This window comes from Periplaneta americana, chromosome 14 (assembly GCF_040183065.1).
Source record: "Periplaneta americana isolate PAMFEO1 chromosome 14, P.americana_PAMFEO1_priV1, whole genome shotgun sequence".
NCBI classification, from domain to species: Eukaryota; Metazoa; Arthropoda; class Insecta; order Blattodea; family Blattidae; genus Periplaneta; species Periplaneta americana.
Genome location: NC_091130.1, coordinates 141,325,400 through 141,341,537, shown reverse-complemented (window position 1 = coordinate 141,341,537; position 16,138 = coordinate 141,325,400). Strand labels below are relative to the sequence as shown.

Below are 16,138 nucleotides of genomic sequence, written 5' to 3'. Positions count from 1 at the left end.
CAATTTCGCTTTTATTCAACTCCGGAACGAATTCGAGGCCCAGATAGAGTTTGATGAAACCCTTCTTTGTGCAGTAATAGGATAATCGTGTTCTCGCTTTATTTACTCTCGTGAGCTTGTGTTTCTCTTTTTTGCAAAGCGGAACAAGTAATTACCGCCTTACACATAGGCCGCCCGTGTAACGAACACGTATAAAGTTTCACGCACCCGACTATTTTTCCATCGTTACACATCCAACTTTCTATGTGTTACTGACGTGTTAGGCCACACAGATTTCTTTTTACATTATCGCTTCTGAGTTATTACCTTTAGCTTTCCTTTTTTGCAATATATAAAGTCTAAGCGTTTATTATACAGCGTGTTTTTGAACTCTGCCGACAAACTTTAATGCAGACATGTGAATAAGGATGGGGAGGTATAAATGATTGAGGTCACTCCTCCACAATATTTAGACGTGTACGCGAAATATTTTTAATCAGATTGATTTTAGAAAAAAAATGTGTGCAGACATATTATGTGGAATCAAAGATTTACAGCATCTGAGCTGCAAAATTACGAAAATTAGGAAACTTGTTATTGAGTAATAATTCATACAATTTCTTGCCAGTTTTATCTGACATCTTAGAAAGAGTATTATTCACTATGATTCGGCCATGTGTTTCGTAATTCCACAATTTGATAGAACTGTATTTTCAATTAATAGTGATTCTGGTTGGCTTTCTTGTAAATCCTTGAAAACTTTATCTCTTTTTCACCCTGCACAACAAATTAAATAATTAAAATAATATATTGCTTTATCGTATGTAAGAACTATTTTATTAATATAGATAATTTTTTTAATCCTATTTTAAACTCTTATCTATAAGTATATGTTTGACAAAAAGTCCTTTTCATGTGCAAAATCGAAGTACCATCTGATATTATATACTGTTTTGTTATGTACAGTATTTCAACTGAACAATTGAGGCATTGAGCTTGATATTTTTGCACAACAGCAAAATATTCTTTGTTCCCGTGTTTCTTGGAAATTAGAACGTAACTTATAATTTGTTTGCCATTTTCCATCAATTTACACATCCCTGATTAGAACGCTGTGGCACCGAGTTCAACATTTGCTTACTGTATGTATAATTGTATAGGGTAAACATTGGTAATTTCGTGATAATTTCATGAAAAGTAATTTAAAATGCAAATGTGTAAATATATCCTTATTCCGATTTTTTCATCTAAAAGACGATAACTTGCTGTACAGATCTGGAGACATAAAAGATTGGATACGTTCTTGAATATGTGCCAGAAACCACTTTTACAACTTAAGCTGAAAGGTTGGTTATTTCGTGATAACCTTGGTAATTTCGTGATATTGCATTGATAATTTCGTGAGAGGTAGAAAAATTGTGGGAAAATTCATTAAAGTCAAATGAAATTCTCATTCATTTTTACGAGACTTCAAACATAGTAATTCCGTCTAATATTCATAGCAAGAAAACATAGAAATACATATCATCACATAATAACAATGAAATCAAAGTAAAAATTGAAATTGTAAAGGGATCTTCTTTGCCCTGAAAGGGTGAACACTTTTATTACGGACTTTACTATAGCCTATATTACTAGGGTAACTCCAAAAGTAATGCATAACGTCTGTTTAAAAATTATATTTTTATCCTACAGCTTTGCTATTTTCACAGAATGTAGATGCATCTTTAAGGAACAAAATGTCACTTTTCCACATAATCCCTGTCTCTTTCAACTGCCTTACGTAATCTAGGAACGAGGGCCTGTAGACCAGCACGGTAAAAGTCTGGACCAACACGTCTGAGTCACTCTTGAGCAGCATGCACAAAGGAGTCATCTTCTAACCTCGTTCCGCGAAGGGATCCTTCAGTTTACCAAAGAGATGGTAATCGCAGTTCAGGACTGTAAGGCGGACATTTCAGTGTTGTCTATCCGAATTTTCTGATCTGGTCTGTGGTCTTGTGACTGACATATGGCTGTGCGTTGTCGTGCAGTAGCAGAACATCCTGCTTCTCCCGATGTCGTCGAACACGACTCAGTCGAACTTGAAGTTTCTTGAGAGTTGCAACATACTCGTCAGAATTAATGGTGGCTCCGTGTTGCATGATGTCCACAAGCAAGAGTCCTTCTGAATCGAAAAACACAGTAGCCATAACGTTTCCTGCCGAAGGTGTACTTTTGAATGTCTATTTCTTTGGTGAATTTGCATGATGCCACTCCATTGTCTGCCTCTGTCTCCGGTCCAAAATGGTGGAGCCATGTTCCATCTTCTGTCACAATTCTTACAAGTCATCTAGCACTTATCATTGACACTTAGCATGATTACAAATCAAACAGAAGCTATACTGAACCATTGCGTCTCCATTTTCTTTTTTGTTATCATATCTTGTCTTCACATTTCAAAAATTCATATTGTAATACGTTTTATACTATTTTAAAAATTGTAAGACTTAATGCTCAACAAAATTTCGCCTCAAACAGCTAAGATTTCTATCAGTAAAGCTAAGCCTATATGGCGACTACAGATGTATCTAAAATTCCAAAAACATTTCCTAAAATTTCATGAAGATACAATAAATCTTTGTGCCAAATATTATATGCTTACCTTTAGTAATAAGCCTGTAATGTAATTACAAACATCCACAAAATTTGTACGCCTGAGAAGTCGACGCAAACTTGCTCCCTCCAAACATAAAAGCTCACTGAAGCAACTACAGTAGTCACACAAAGCTTAGCTGTATGTTTCTGGAAACTGGACAACATATGCAATCCCTTGGCGGAAATTTGGATCTCGTACACAATTGGTTAGTTCACATAAGAGCAAAGAAAAAGTATCACGAAATAACCACTGCCACGAAATTACCAATATTTACCCTACGCAGACAATGTTTCTGGAGGGAGAAATGAAGGGGTGGTGTGAACAGTGTCCGCGCGGGAACATATTTCCCATGCCTGCTCTGAGAGGAATTTCGGAGGTTGAATGTGTATGTTTTGAAATGGGGATCCATGGGCAACAAAACTTCCTTTGCAAGTTAGGCGAACAACATGTACTGGGTCATATGAACGATGAATTAGACAATATAATTCTTAGGATCCATTCAGTAATTATTATTATAATCATCATGAATTACAAGCGCACAGCTTCAAATACTTGAGGTGTACTATAAGCAGTAACATGAGCTGCTGCCAGGAAGTCAAAGGGAGGATAGCAATGGCCAAGGAAGCTTTTAACAGAAAAAGGAGAATCTTCTGCTGAACTCTGGAAAAAGAACTAAGGAAGAGACTAGTGAAGTGCTTTGTGTAGACTTTGGAATTGTGTGGGGCAGGAATATGGACATTACGACGAAGTGAAGAGTAACGATTAGAAGCATTTGAAATGTGGATATGGAGAAGAATGGAGTGTGTGAAATGGACAGACAATATTTAAGCTGTGCTAGTAAGTGTAGGTGTATGACTCGGTTAAGAGAGAAGTTTTATGTGATATTCTTATTGAATTTGGTATTCCCAAGAAACTAGTTCGATTAATTAAGATGTGTCTCTGTGAAACGTACAGCAGAGTTCGTATAGGTCAGTTTCTGTCAGATGCGTTTACAATTCACTGTGGGCAAGGAGATGCACTATCACCTTTACTTTTTAACTTTGCTAAACTTGTCATTAGGAAAGTCCAGGATAACAGAGAGGGTTTGGAATTGAACGGGTTACATCAGCTGCTTGTCTATGCGGATGACGTGAATATGTTAGGAGAAAATCCTCAAATGATTAGGGAAAACACAGGAATTTTATTGAAACAAGTAAAGAGACAGGTTTGGAAGTAAATCCCGAAAAGACAAAGTATATGATTATGTCTTGTGACCAGAATATTGTACGAAATGGAAATAAAAAATTGGAAATTTATCTTTTGAAGAGGTGGAGAAGTTCAAATATGTTGGAGCAACAGTAACAAATATAAATGATACTCGGGAGGAAATTAAACACAGAATAAATATGGGAAATGCCTTTTTATTCGGTTGAGAAGCTTTTATCATCCAGTCTGTTGTCAAAAAATCTGAAAGTTAGAATTTATAAAACAGTTATATTAGCGGTTGTTCTTTATGGTTGTGAAGCTTGGACTCTCACTTTGAGAGAGGAACATAGGTTAAGGGTGTTTGAGAATAAGGTGCTTAGGAAATTATTTGGGGCTAAGAGGGATGAAGTTACAGAAGAATAGAGAAAGTTACACAACACAACTGCACGCATTGTATTCTTCACCTGACATAATTAGGAACATTAAATCCAGACGTTTGAGATGGGCAGGGCATGTAGAACGTATGGGCGAATCCAGAAATGCATATAGGGTGTTAGTTGGGAGACCGGAGGGAAAAAGACCTTTAGGGAGGCCGAGACGTAGATGGGAGGATAGTATTAAAATGGATTTGAGGGAGGTGGGATATGATGGTAGATAATGGATTAATCTTGCTCAGGATAGGGACCAATGGCGGGCTTATGTGAGGGCGGCAATGAACCTCCGGGTTCCTTAAAAGCCAGTAAGTAAGTGTAGGTGAAGAAAGAATACTGTTGAATCTGATCAGGGAGAAAAAAGAAAATTGGGTGATTCACTGTCCAAGGAGAAACTACATACTGAAGGATGCACTGGAAGGGATGGTGAACGGGGAAGAAGATCGGCGCAGAAGAAGATGTTAGATAATAAACAAAATTGAGATGAAAGGATCGTATGCGGAAACTAAGAGGAAGGCGGATAATAGTATGATTTTTAACACCCTGTAAAGGAATATATATACTCTTCCTTTGTCCTGTATATATTTGCTGAGATCTCGTCATGTGTTATTTTCCATATACAGGTGGTATAAGACGTTGCCAGTCCTCTGGTGTCAGTATTTACGTTCACCAAATATCAAAATAACGGGTCAATATTTCTCAATTTTTCTGTTTACGCTTCCCACTTGGTTGGGTAGTACATTTTACTCCCTCCCGCCATTTGGAGAAACCCTCCATCAAAAGTTTTGGAGTATGTTACCTCTACGGTAGGATTTAAAAAAATAACAACCCCCTTAAAACTCAGCGTATATGGAAGAGGGAGGGAAAATGATATATTTCCCGTGAGGGTTTGTTGGTTCCGAGTACGGTATGAGAAACAAGTAACATATTGCCACAGACTGTTAGCGAACTGCTTTTCGTGCATTTCAGCGCGGAAGTTAGTCATTTTTTTATCTTGCTCTAATTGGATAGAAGGGTTAATTGAAATGCAATTTAAGGTTTATTCTTACAAAATTTTAATAATCCTGATTATTAAAAGATTAGAAGATTCAATATTCCGAAATTAAAGGACGAGGAAACTAAGCAACATTATCAGGTCGAAATTTCAAATAGGTTTGCCGTATTAGCAAGTTCCGACGATTTTGACGAAGAGTTAGATGTGAATAGCATGTGGGGAAATATCCGAGATAATATCAAAATTGCAAGCTGAACAGAGCATAGGTTATTATGAAACTAAGAAAAAGAAACTGTGGTTTGATGAAGATTGTTGCATGGTAGTAGAAAGAAGGAAACAAGCAAAATTGAAATTCTTACAGGATCCAGTTGAGGTCAATAGAGATAATTATTTCAATATAAGATGGGAAGCAAATCGTACGCTTAGGAATAAAAAGAGAGAATACTTGAAGGAAAAACTGAATGAGGTAGAAACAAATAGTAGGAATAAAAACATTAGAGATTTATATAAGGGCATAAAGGAATTCAAGAATGGATATCAGGCAAGGGTAAACGTGATCAAGGGTGAGAATGGTGACTTGCTTGCAGACGCTCATTCAATCCTGAACAGATGGAAAAACTATTTTGGACAACTACTAAATATACATAGGCCAAATAGAAATGATCGGGACGAAATTGAAATTCAAACTGCTGAGCCATTTATACCCGAACCCACACTTTCTGAAGTCGAAATTGCGATAGAAAATCTGAAAAATAATAAGTCTCCAGGTATCGATCAAATTTCAGCAGAATTAATACAAGAGGGTGGAAGCGCATTATCTAACGAAATTTATAAGCTTGTACTTGCTATTTGGGAAAAGGAAATTGTACCCATAGAATGGAAGAAGTCCATAATTGTACCTATCTTTAATAAGGGGGACAAGACTAACTGTGGTAACTTTCGAGGAATATCACTTTTATTGACGTCATACAAAATTTTGTCCAATATTCTTTTGAGAAGATTAACTCCATATGTAGATGAAATTATTGGGGATCATCAGTATGGTTTTAGGCGTAATAGATCAACTATTGACCAGATATTTTGTATTCGACAGATAATGGAGAAAAAATGGGAATATAAGGGTACAGTGCATCAATTATTCATAGATTTCAAAAAGGCATATGACTCGGTTAAGAGAGAAGTTTATATGATATTCTTATTGAATTTGGTATTCCCCAGAAACTAGTTCGATTAATTAAAATGTGTCTCAGTGAAACGTACATCAGAGTTTGTATAGGTCAGATACGTTTCCAGTTCACTGTGGGCTAAAGCAAGGAGATGCACTATCACCTATACTTTTTAACTTTGCTATACAGTATGCCATTAGGAAAGTCCAGGATTATAGAGAGGGCCTGGAATTGAACGGGTTACATCAGCGTATTGTCTATGCGGATGACGTGAATATGTTAGGAGAAAATCCACAAACGATTAGGGAAAACACGGGAATTTTACTGGAAGCAAGTAAAGGGATAGGTTTGGAAGTATATCCCGAAAATACAAAGTATATGGTCATGTCCCGTGACGAGAATATAGTACGAAATGCAAATATAAAAATTGGAAATTTATCTTTTGAAGAGGTGGAGAAGTTCAAATATCTTGGAGCAACAGTAACAAATATAAATGATACTCGGGAGGAAATTAAACACAGAATAAATATGGGAAATGCCTTTTTATTCGGTTGAGAAGCTTTTATCATCCAGTCCCTTGTCAAAAAATCTGAAAGTTAGAATTTATAAAACAGTTATATTACCGGTTGTTCTTTATGGTTGTGAAACTTGGACTCTCACTTTGAGAGAGAACATACAGTAGGTTAAGGGTAATTGAGAATAAGGTGCTTAGAAAAATATTTGGGGCTAAGAGGGATGAAGTTACAGGAGAATGGAGAAAGTTACACAACACAGAACTGCACGCATTGTATTCTTCACCTGACATAATTAGGAACATTAAATCCAGACGTTTGAGTTGGGCAGGGCATGTAGCACGTATGGGCGAATCCAGAAATGGATATAGAGTGTTAGTAGGGAGGCCGGAGGGAAAAAGACCTTTAGGGAGGCCGAGACGTAGAAGGGAGGATAATATTAAAATGGATTTGAGGGAGGTAGGATATGATGTTAGAAAATGGATTAATCTTGCTCAGGATAGGGACCAATGGCGGGCTTATGTGAGGGCGGCAATGAACCTCCGGGTTCCTTAAAAGCCAGTAAGTGAGTATGTGAGTAGCTTAATATCAAAGACGGACATCTGACCTCAATCGAAATTTAGATAACTGCGGTTTTTTATACAATTTTTCATGCTCTTTCCAGTTATAGTGAAAACATATGCAAAGCCTAACACTATATTTATAAAATAAATTGTGTTAAATATTACAAAGAACACTGTGAATTAAAAAACTGCCTCTAGATCAAAACTATGGAGACGACAGATATCCGTCTTTGATATTAAGCTACTCATATATATATTCAAACTTGAAAAAGTGTTGTACTTATTTAACAATGAATTTAACACATGAACTGGATGATGGACAATTGTTAACTGTAGCAATTTCTGAAAGTGTTTGTTAAGATAATATCAGAATTTCCTTTGTTAAAATCTTAACTACTTGTAAATTATTTTGTAGATGCAGAAATACTGCATTGCCTTTTGATGTTTCTGAAATACAATTGATACTATCCGAAATTGAATTGACTAATCTGAAATACAAATGATACTATCTGAAATTAAATTGACAAATCTGAAATACAATTTATGTTTTCTGAAATACAAATGGAAAATCTGAAATACAATTGATATTTTCTGAAATACAACTGGGAAAATGTGTAGAACCAGGAAAAACATTAAAGCATCACTTATAAGGCAGAGAAGAAGACTAGATAGAAGGCGTATATGGAGAGATTCCAGGAATATCGCAATAGGTCCTTGACATGTTTGCACAAAATCACGTGTAGAAGCTCAGTTCTTAAAGACAATCTGACGCTGTTTGATAGACTGACTCAACAGACATGGAAGCAATGATCTTCAGTTACACGCGCATGTGTGATTAACGATACAATAGATGCAAGTGCAGTTCGGGAATTTATTGATTGCACCTTGTTTTTAAATGACACATTTTTGGACGGGCTGTAGCATGTTGCTATGTGTGTTGGAGTGGGGCAGTGGTGGGGTATTGATCTGACGAGCTCTCCTCTCCTCTCAGCTCCAGGCTGGCAGCTCAGGACAGACAGGCAACACTATGGAATCCTTCCATGACCAACTATAAATCCCGGACCACGGTGTACCGTCAGGTGCTTACGAAGCCACGATACAATAACATGCATGTGTGCGCTCCTTCAGGACGACGGAATCGGAAAATAACTCAGGCAGGCGTGCTTAACATAAGGGGACCGAGGACAGCAGCACTCTGCATGCTATTTCTATAGGAAAGGTCCGACAAAGAAATCGCACAAGGTGTATAAGAAAAGAGCCTCGCGCGCTGCTATTCTTACATTGATTAATGATGTCCTTGCAGTTCTACAGATGAGAATGAAAAATGATTCAATAATTACGAATGGCGTTGAAATACGTAAAAGAAAATACCTGGCGAACTGTATTTATGGTTTCAAGGGAAAAATTGTTCCGGGGCCGGGTATCGATCCCGGGACCTCTGGTTGAACGTACCAGCGCTCTGCCAACTGAGCTACCCGGGAACTCCACCCGACACCGTCCCAACTTTTTCCTTTATATCCACACAACTCGCGTGGGCTGACGAAACGCCAGAGACCCACATCGAGTGCACACAATCTCTGTGTGACTTGGAATTGTGACCCGAAATTATTCAAATCTGCTTTACAGGGAGACTTACCTGAAAGATTAGATTTGCATAATATATACGTCACTGTGTACGTTAACAGCAAACCCTTGTAATTATTCAAATCTGCTTTACAGGGAGCCTTACCTGAAAGATTAGATTTGCATAATATATACGTCACTGTGTACGTTAACAGAAAACCACAATTCCAAGTCACACAGAGATTGTGTGCACTCGATGTGGGTCTCTGGCGTTTCGTCAGCCCACGCGAGTTGTGTGGATATAAAGGGAAAAGTTGAGACGGTGTCGGGTGGAGTTCCCGGGTAGCTCAGTTGGCAGAGCGCTGGTACGTTCAACCAGAGATTCCGGGATCGATAGCCGGCCCCGGAACAATTTTTCCCTTGAAATTATTCAAATCTGCTTTACAGGGAGCCTTATCTGAAAGATTAGATTTGTGTATTTATGGTATTGTTCAGTACAAGTGGGCATATTCTGACAGTTCTGAGTGACTATTACACTTTTACTACGTCATACTACTTTTGAGCAATAAAACTGTACGAAAGGACGTCTTTCAACCAATCATGGCTGCTTATCGCACAATTTTATCGCGTCCCTCGCATTTGTTTATTTTTATCACTACCCTAGCATTTGTTTCTTTGTTTGCCAACATTTCAAACTGCACTGTTCTGGACGTCAAAAAAAAAATTACAGACCACTCCAGTCGTTGCACAGCACTTTCAAATATGACTCGCATTGGCATTCAAGAACAAGGATTAATAAAGATCACTGGTCTTAGCTATGCATCTTCCCTGAAATCCTATTTACAAATAAATGAAGAGCACCATTCAGAAATCCTGAATAAGTTGAAGAATATACCATGTACAGTTTCCCTGGAAAATAATGAGACGATTGAATATTCCTAAGTCTCAGATGTAAGACACTCCGCATGATCGGAGACCAGAGCACTGATACACAAGATAACGAATATTGAGTTACTTAGATTCAGGCTATTTGGTTTGTTACTAGCATCGTTCCGAAATTCACTTCAAAAGCTGCAAAAAAATATGATAATATTACGTAAATAAAAGATAAATATATATATAAATCGTGTAGTTAAATCGACAATGGATCTTCATGACTATATCGACACTCTGCACAGAAAGGAACGCTTTCGTGTCGTTGCAATAGCTCAGACGCTAAGACTTCCGCGTGTTGTGTAGAAGAGAGCGAGTTCGATGCTTAGTCTACATCAACCATTTTTTTGTCTAAATAACGTTGAAATAGCTAAGTAACGTTGAAATAGAGTTTTACAAAATTCTCAGATTAAGTGTTAATGATCACAGACAATACAAAATTACAAGTTATAATATTAAAAACGTTAATCTAATGAATGCATTTATACACACACATATACAATGTAAATGCATATATATTAAGAACTAACAATTAAAATGAAAATAAAAAAAATATTCCTAAGCCACACAGACAAACTTTTACAAAGGTTTAGAGTTCTTAGGCTATGTCATTTGTTAAGTAATTATTACAATATTTTATTAGTAGCTTTTCCAAATGTGTAATAAATGCACTCGCACAAAACAATTTTTGTTAAACGTGTGACTTTGGATTATTTCATTCTCACCCCTTCAGTTGATTTTAACTATTTTATCTACGTGATTGCAATAGTGTTTAATTTAATGTGCTTTCAACTTTATTCATATTATGATTGAATGAAAAAGCACTATTGCAGTTATTGACTAATTACATATATTAATACTAATTATTAAATGCATCTGTTAAGTAACTAATTGCAGTATCTTTTGCAAAATCTTGAATGTTTAAGTTGTCAATAATATTTCTGTACTATATACTATAAGACGTTAAAATAATTTTCAATAGATTTGGGATCCTCTTCTTTATAATCACTGGTTTTAATGAAAAAATATTTTCTTTCTTAGGATATCTACAAGTTCAACTTTAATAATATTCCGAATAGCTTTAATTGCATTATCTGAATTTTATACTTTTCTATTCAAATGTGTTCTATTTCCCTCTTTCATAATTGAAAAAGAGAAGGATAGCCACCTATGCCCACCGACGCCATCGAAATCGAGACGAATTGTGGGATCAAGTTGTTGACACCTGGGAAGATCTCGCCGGGGATTAGAACTTATTCCACAATCTCGTGACATCCATGCCGGACTGACTTAGAGCTGTAATAGAAGCTGATGGCATGTGGACAAGATTTTAAGTTAACAGGTCTCTTTTTGTTTCGCATAATTTTTGTTTGAGGAAGAATACTTTTAACTTCCAAGTAAGATATATATATATATTTTTTTTTTTTTTGGCGAGGTTCAGCTCACTTGTAAGACCCAGAAATTGGGCATAAATTATTCATATTTTTCGACAAATTAGATAGTCGAGGAACTCTGAAGAAATTAATTACACCTCAATAAAAAAAAGTTTTACCTGGGATCGAACACGAGACGTTTCGGTTAAGCAGTGGAACCGACACGCTACTATATGAGCTACCGAGACAAGACAGTGACAGCAGCAGTCTAGAATGTAGATCCCATAGCAGGCATTTGCCATTCGGTACAGAGAAGCAATGATATTTTGTGACCCGAGATATGTTGTGAAATCGTGCCCTTAAATGGCTGTCTTCTTCGTGATCCTTATTCTGGTCATTGTCCTTGTTGTGGTCCTTGTAACAATTCTTGTTGTATTGTCATGAAACTTATCGTTACGTCGATATCGAGTGAACCGCGCTATAGAACTTTAACTTCCGACGACCAAAAGTCGTCTCATTTCTTTTAAGGGTAACTGTACATCGACGAGTTCACTTCCTTTACGCACACGTCCAATATAACATCAACTGAACCACCAACTACTAAAACATTCAAATTTGAAAATTATACTTTCAACAATTGTTCATTTTAAAATTATTAATGTTTATTTTTTATTTCAACTTCGTTAATTAAAACTTTTCTTGTTTATTTCATCATCCCTAATTAATACTTTTCTAACACTTGTTTATAATAGGTTAAGTTATAGCTTCTGCTATATGATATTGTGAATAGTCACGTATCAGAGATTGTTTAATACTAAGATTTATTGAAATTCATCTGTCAAGTGACGTTGATTACTGGGATCCGGATAATTGAAGTGGAATGCAACTTTTTAATAAAAATGAAACTGAATCAACAAAGCCTTCTTGACTAGTAACCGTCCACAGAGTTCAATGAAGATTCCATAGTTGGCACAACTGATAACAAGAAAACAGCTAAACATAACACACTACTGCCATCTAGCGTAATATATTTCAAGACAGTTGTATTTTCGTAAGTCAATGAATATTTTATTGTATTGGAGTACTTCATTACTTCTAATCTTTATATACTTTCTTCTAATCGTGTAATAGTCAATTAAACCCCACTCGAGTTTTGATTTTCTCTAGATAAATAAAAACCTCTAGTGAGATTACTGTTGACTATTACACTCTTACTACGTCATACTACTTTTGACCAATAAGACGGTACGAAAGGACGTATTTCAACCAATCATGGCTGCTTATCGCACAATTTTATCGCGTCCCTAGCATTTGTTTCTTTGTTTGCCAACATTTGAAACTGCGCTGGTCTGGACGTCAAAATATATATATATATATATATATATATATATATATATATATATATATCACTTATCATACCTATGCATCTTCTGAAATCCGATTTACAAATAAATGAAGAGCACCATTCGGAAATCCTGAATAAGTTGAATACACCATGTAGGCCTAAATCAACGAGTTCCACTTCTATTACGCACACGTCCAATATAACATCAATTGAACCACCAACCACATTCAAATTTTAAAATTGTACATTCAATAATTATTCCTTTCAAAATTATTCATTCGGAAATTCTGAATAAGCTTAATACACCATGTAGACCTAAATCAACGAGTTCCACTTCTATCACGCACACGTCCAATATGACATGAATTGAACCACCAACCACATTCAAATTTGAAAATTGTACATTCAATAATTATTCCTTTTAAAATTATTCATGTTCATTTTTTATGTCATCGTCGTTAATTAAAACTTTTCTATCACTTCTGTATATTAGTTCGGTTATGTTATAGCTTCTGCTATATGATATTATGGATAGTCACGTATCAGAGATTGTTTAATATTAAGATTTGTTGAAAATCATCTGTCAAGTGAAGTTGATTACTGGGATTCGGATAATTGAAGTGGAATGTTGCATTTTAATAAAAATGAAACTGAATCAACAAAGCCCTCTTGACTAGTAACATTGCCATCGTGTATAATAGATCGAGAACTTCTCGACGAGAAGGCATTGCTCACTACTGCCATCTAGCATGCATCTAGTGTAATATTTGTAATGTTGAGATGGTACAATAATACATTTGAAGACAGTTGTATTTTCGTAAGTCAATTAATATTTTATTGTATTGGAGTACTTCGTTACTTATAATCTTTATGTACTTTCTTCTAATCGTGTAATAGTAAATTAAATCCCACTCGAGTTTTGATTTTCTCTAGATAAATCAAAACGTCTAGTGAGATTACTGTTGACTATTACACTTTTACTACGTCATACTAATTTTGACCAATAAAACTGTACGAAACGACGTGTTTCAAGATAGATAGATAAGTGCATTTATTGATGCATAATAAATTATACAAACTCATGTACACAAGATCCTTCGCACGAGTCCGTACGGCCATTCGTGCTATAACTATGCACAGTTTGAATCTTCAAAACGAAAATAATACCTACTAATAATAAAATAGTGAAACAACAGTTATTATTATTATTACCGTTATCATTGATTACCACTATTATAACTAATCTAACTTTATACCAAATTTCACAAAAATAATACAAATAAAATAAATGGAGATATGAAAAAAACACAGACACAGTGACACACACACACACACACACACACACATATATATATATATATATACATATATATACACAGTATAAACAATTCAATTTCTTGAATAATTTCAAGGAAAAATTGTTCCGGGGCCGGGTATCGATCCCGGGACCCTTCGCTTAGCGCGCGAACGCTCTTCCGACTGAGCTACCCCAGGAACTATACACGACACGGTCACAATTTCTCCTTTGTATCCACACAACTCACATGAGCTGACAAGACGCCGGAACTCAACTGTGAGTGCACACAAATACTGTGTGACTTAAATTGTGGAGCTCAGTCGAAAGAGAATTCGCGCGCTAAGCGAATTGTCCCGGGATCGATACCCGGCCCCGGAACAATTTTTCCTTGAAATTATTCAGACCTGCTTTACAGGGAGCTACTACCTGAAAGCCAGATTTGTATAATTCAATTTCTTGTTGAAGCTGCACCAAACAATCCAAATAATAAATATAAAGGTAATACAGTATATAAATAAAAAACATACACACGCAATAAAATACAAAAGACACAATAAATACAAAAAAAGAACATTATCCCCTAATTATATCATTCGCTCAATGTTAATGTTACTCATTGCAACACTAATAAATCTTCCCCTTATCCATCGGCTCCCTCCCCCTCGGCCAATTCCCCCCTCAACTGTCGAACTTTTGCCATAAATTTTCCCAATCATGGCTGCTTATCGCTACAATTTTATCACTTCTCTAGCATTTGTTTGTTTTTACAACTTCCCTAGCGTGTATTTGTTTGTTTGCCAACATTTCAAACTGCAAATTCTTTACAGTACTAAAAAACATGCTTTGCGATCGTCATTTGTTTCCCACATAGGTAGTCAACTTAAAAAAGGTGGCTCCTTTCAAACGTTTTGGTGGTCCTAACATTAGTGAAATAAAATTATAGTAAGTTAATATTATATTGTGTTAGAGTACTTTATTTCTTCTAATCTTTATATACTTTCTTCTAATCGTGTAATAGTCAATTAAATACGACTCAAGTTTTTTTTTCTAGATAAATCAAAACCTCTAGTGGGATTAACAGTATTCACGTATGCTTATTTTAGTTCTACAATATATAATTAATATATTTCCGATTAAATATGCATATTTGATATTTGATTTTAATTGGTACACTTAAGTATTTCACCGTTTTGTAATGTTTTTAATATTGATATCAACTATATTCACTTTGATATTATGTAAACATATTCATTACAATTTTAATGCAATGTATATTTTTTTCACAAGATATCTCTAATTATTATCGATGTCTGAAGATGCCATACTGAATGGCGAAAACGTTAACAAACATTTTCAAAATATAATGTAAATGTATAATTTTTAATTTACATTGAAATAAGTCATATGGACTGAATAGCATTCATTTTGAATTTGTACTTGACTTATTGGAACCTTTCAAAATGAACTCTAAATGCCTTAGTAATTATTTTTTAGTGTTAGAATGCCACATTTCTTTCGTAATATATTTCTGATATAATTATTTCTTTTTTACCCAAATCCTCTACAAAATAGAAACGTTGTGTTGCTAAGCAATCTATAACGAATGTTGTCGCGTGAATGCTGGAGATAGCCTATAAATGATTTTCCCTCCTGAAGGCCGTTGAACTATATATAGGTCGCTTTGAGGAACATCGTTTGCTGTATATCGCGTGCTTTGAGTGCTCTTGTAGTTCAAAGCGATAGGTCCTGAATTGCAAACAAACACACTTCAAAAATATATGCAAGTAAATTTGTATAGCTAGATTAATTAAGGAGATAAGTCTGTTTATTAACTTAAATGTATAGGGCATTATTTCGAACGTATCTTTCGTTAAATTGTTACCATTACAATGGATTGTTCATATTTTGAAAATAGAAGTCGCCAGACTTCGAGCGAGTCTCTTCATTGTGAAGAAAGAATATTATCTCCACAGCCTTTGCGGGAGAGAGAGCGAAGAATTCATCTTTTGTACATCACGAAAGCGTTTTTAATTCCCCGTAACGTCGTCAGATTGGCGTTATATGAACTATAATAACAACCCGTACGAGGCTACGGGGTAGTGCGTTATGACAGAGATAAATCAAACATCTGCAGGCGGGTGGAAAATACCACTGAGCCT

The 16,138-nt window shown here is 35.6% G+C and overlaps 1 protein-coding gene across 2 annotated transcripts in view; it reads left to right on the top strand.

Annotated features, from left to right (window-relative positions):
• Window positions 1-16,138, top strand: part of mtd (TLD domain-containing protein mustard) — a 1,649,382-nt gene that overhangs the window by 116,079 nt on the left and 1,517,165 nt on the right. The gene's annotated exons all lie outside the window — the stretch shown is intronic.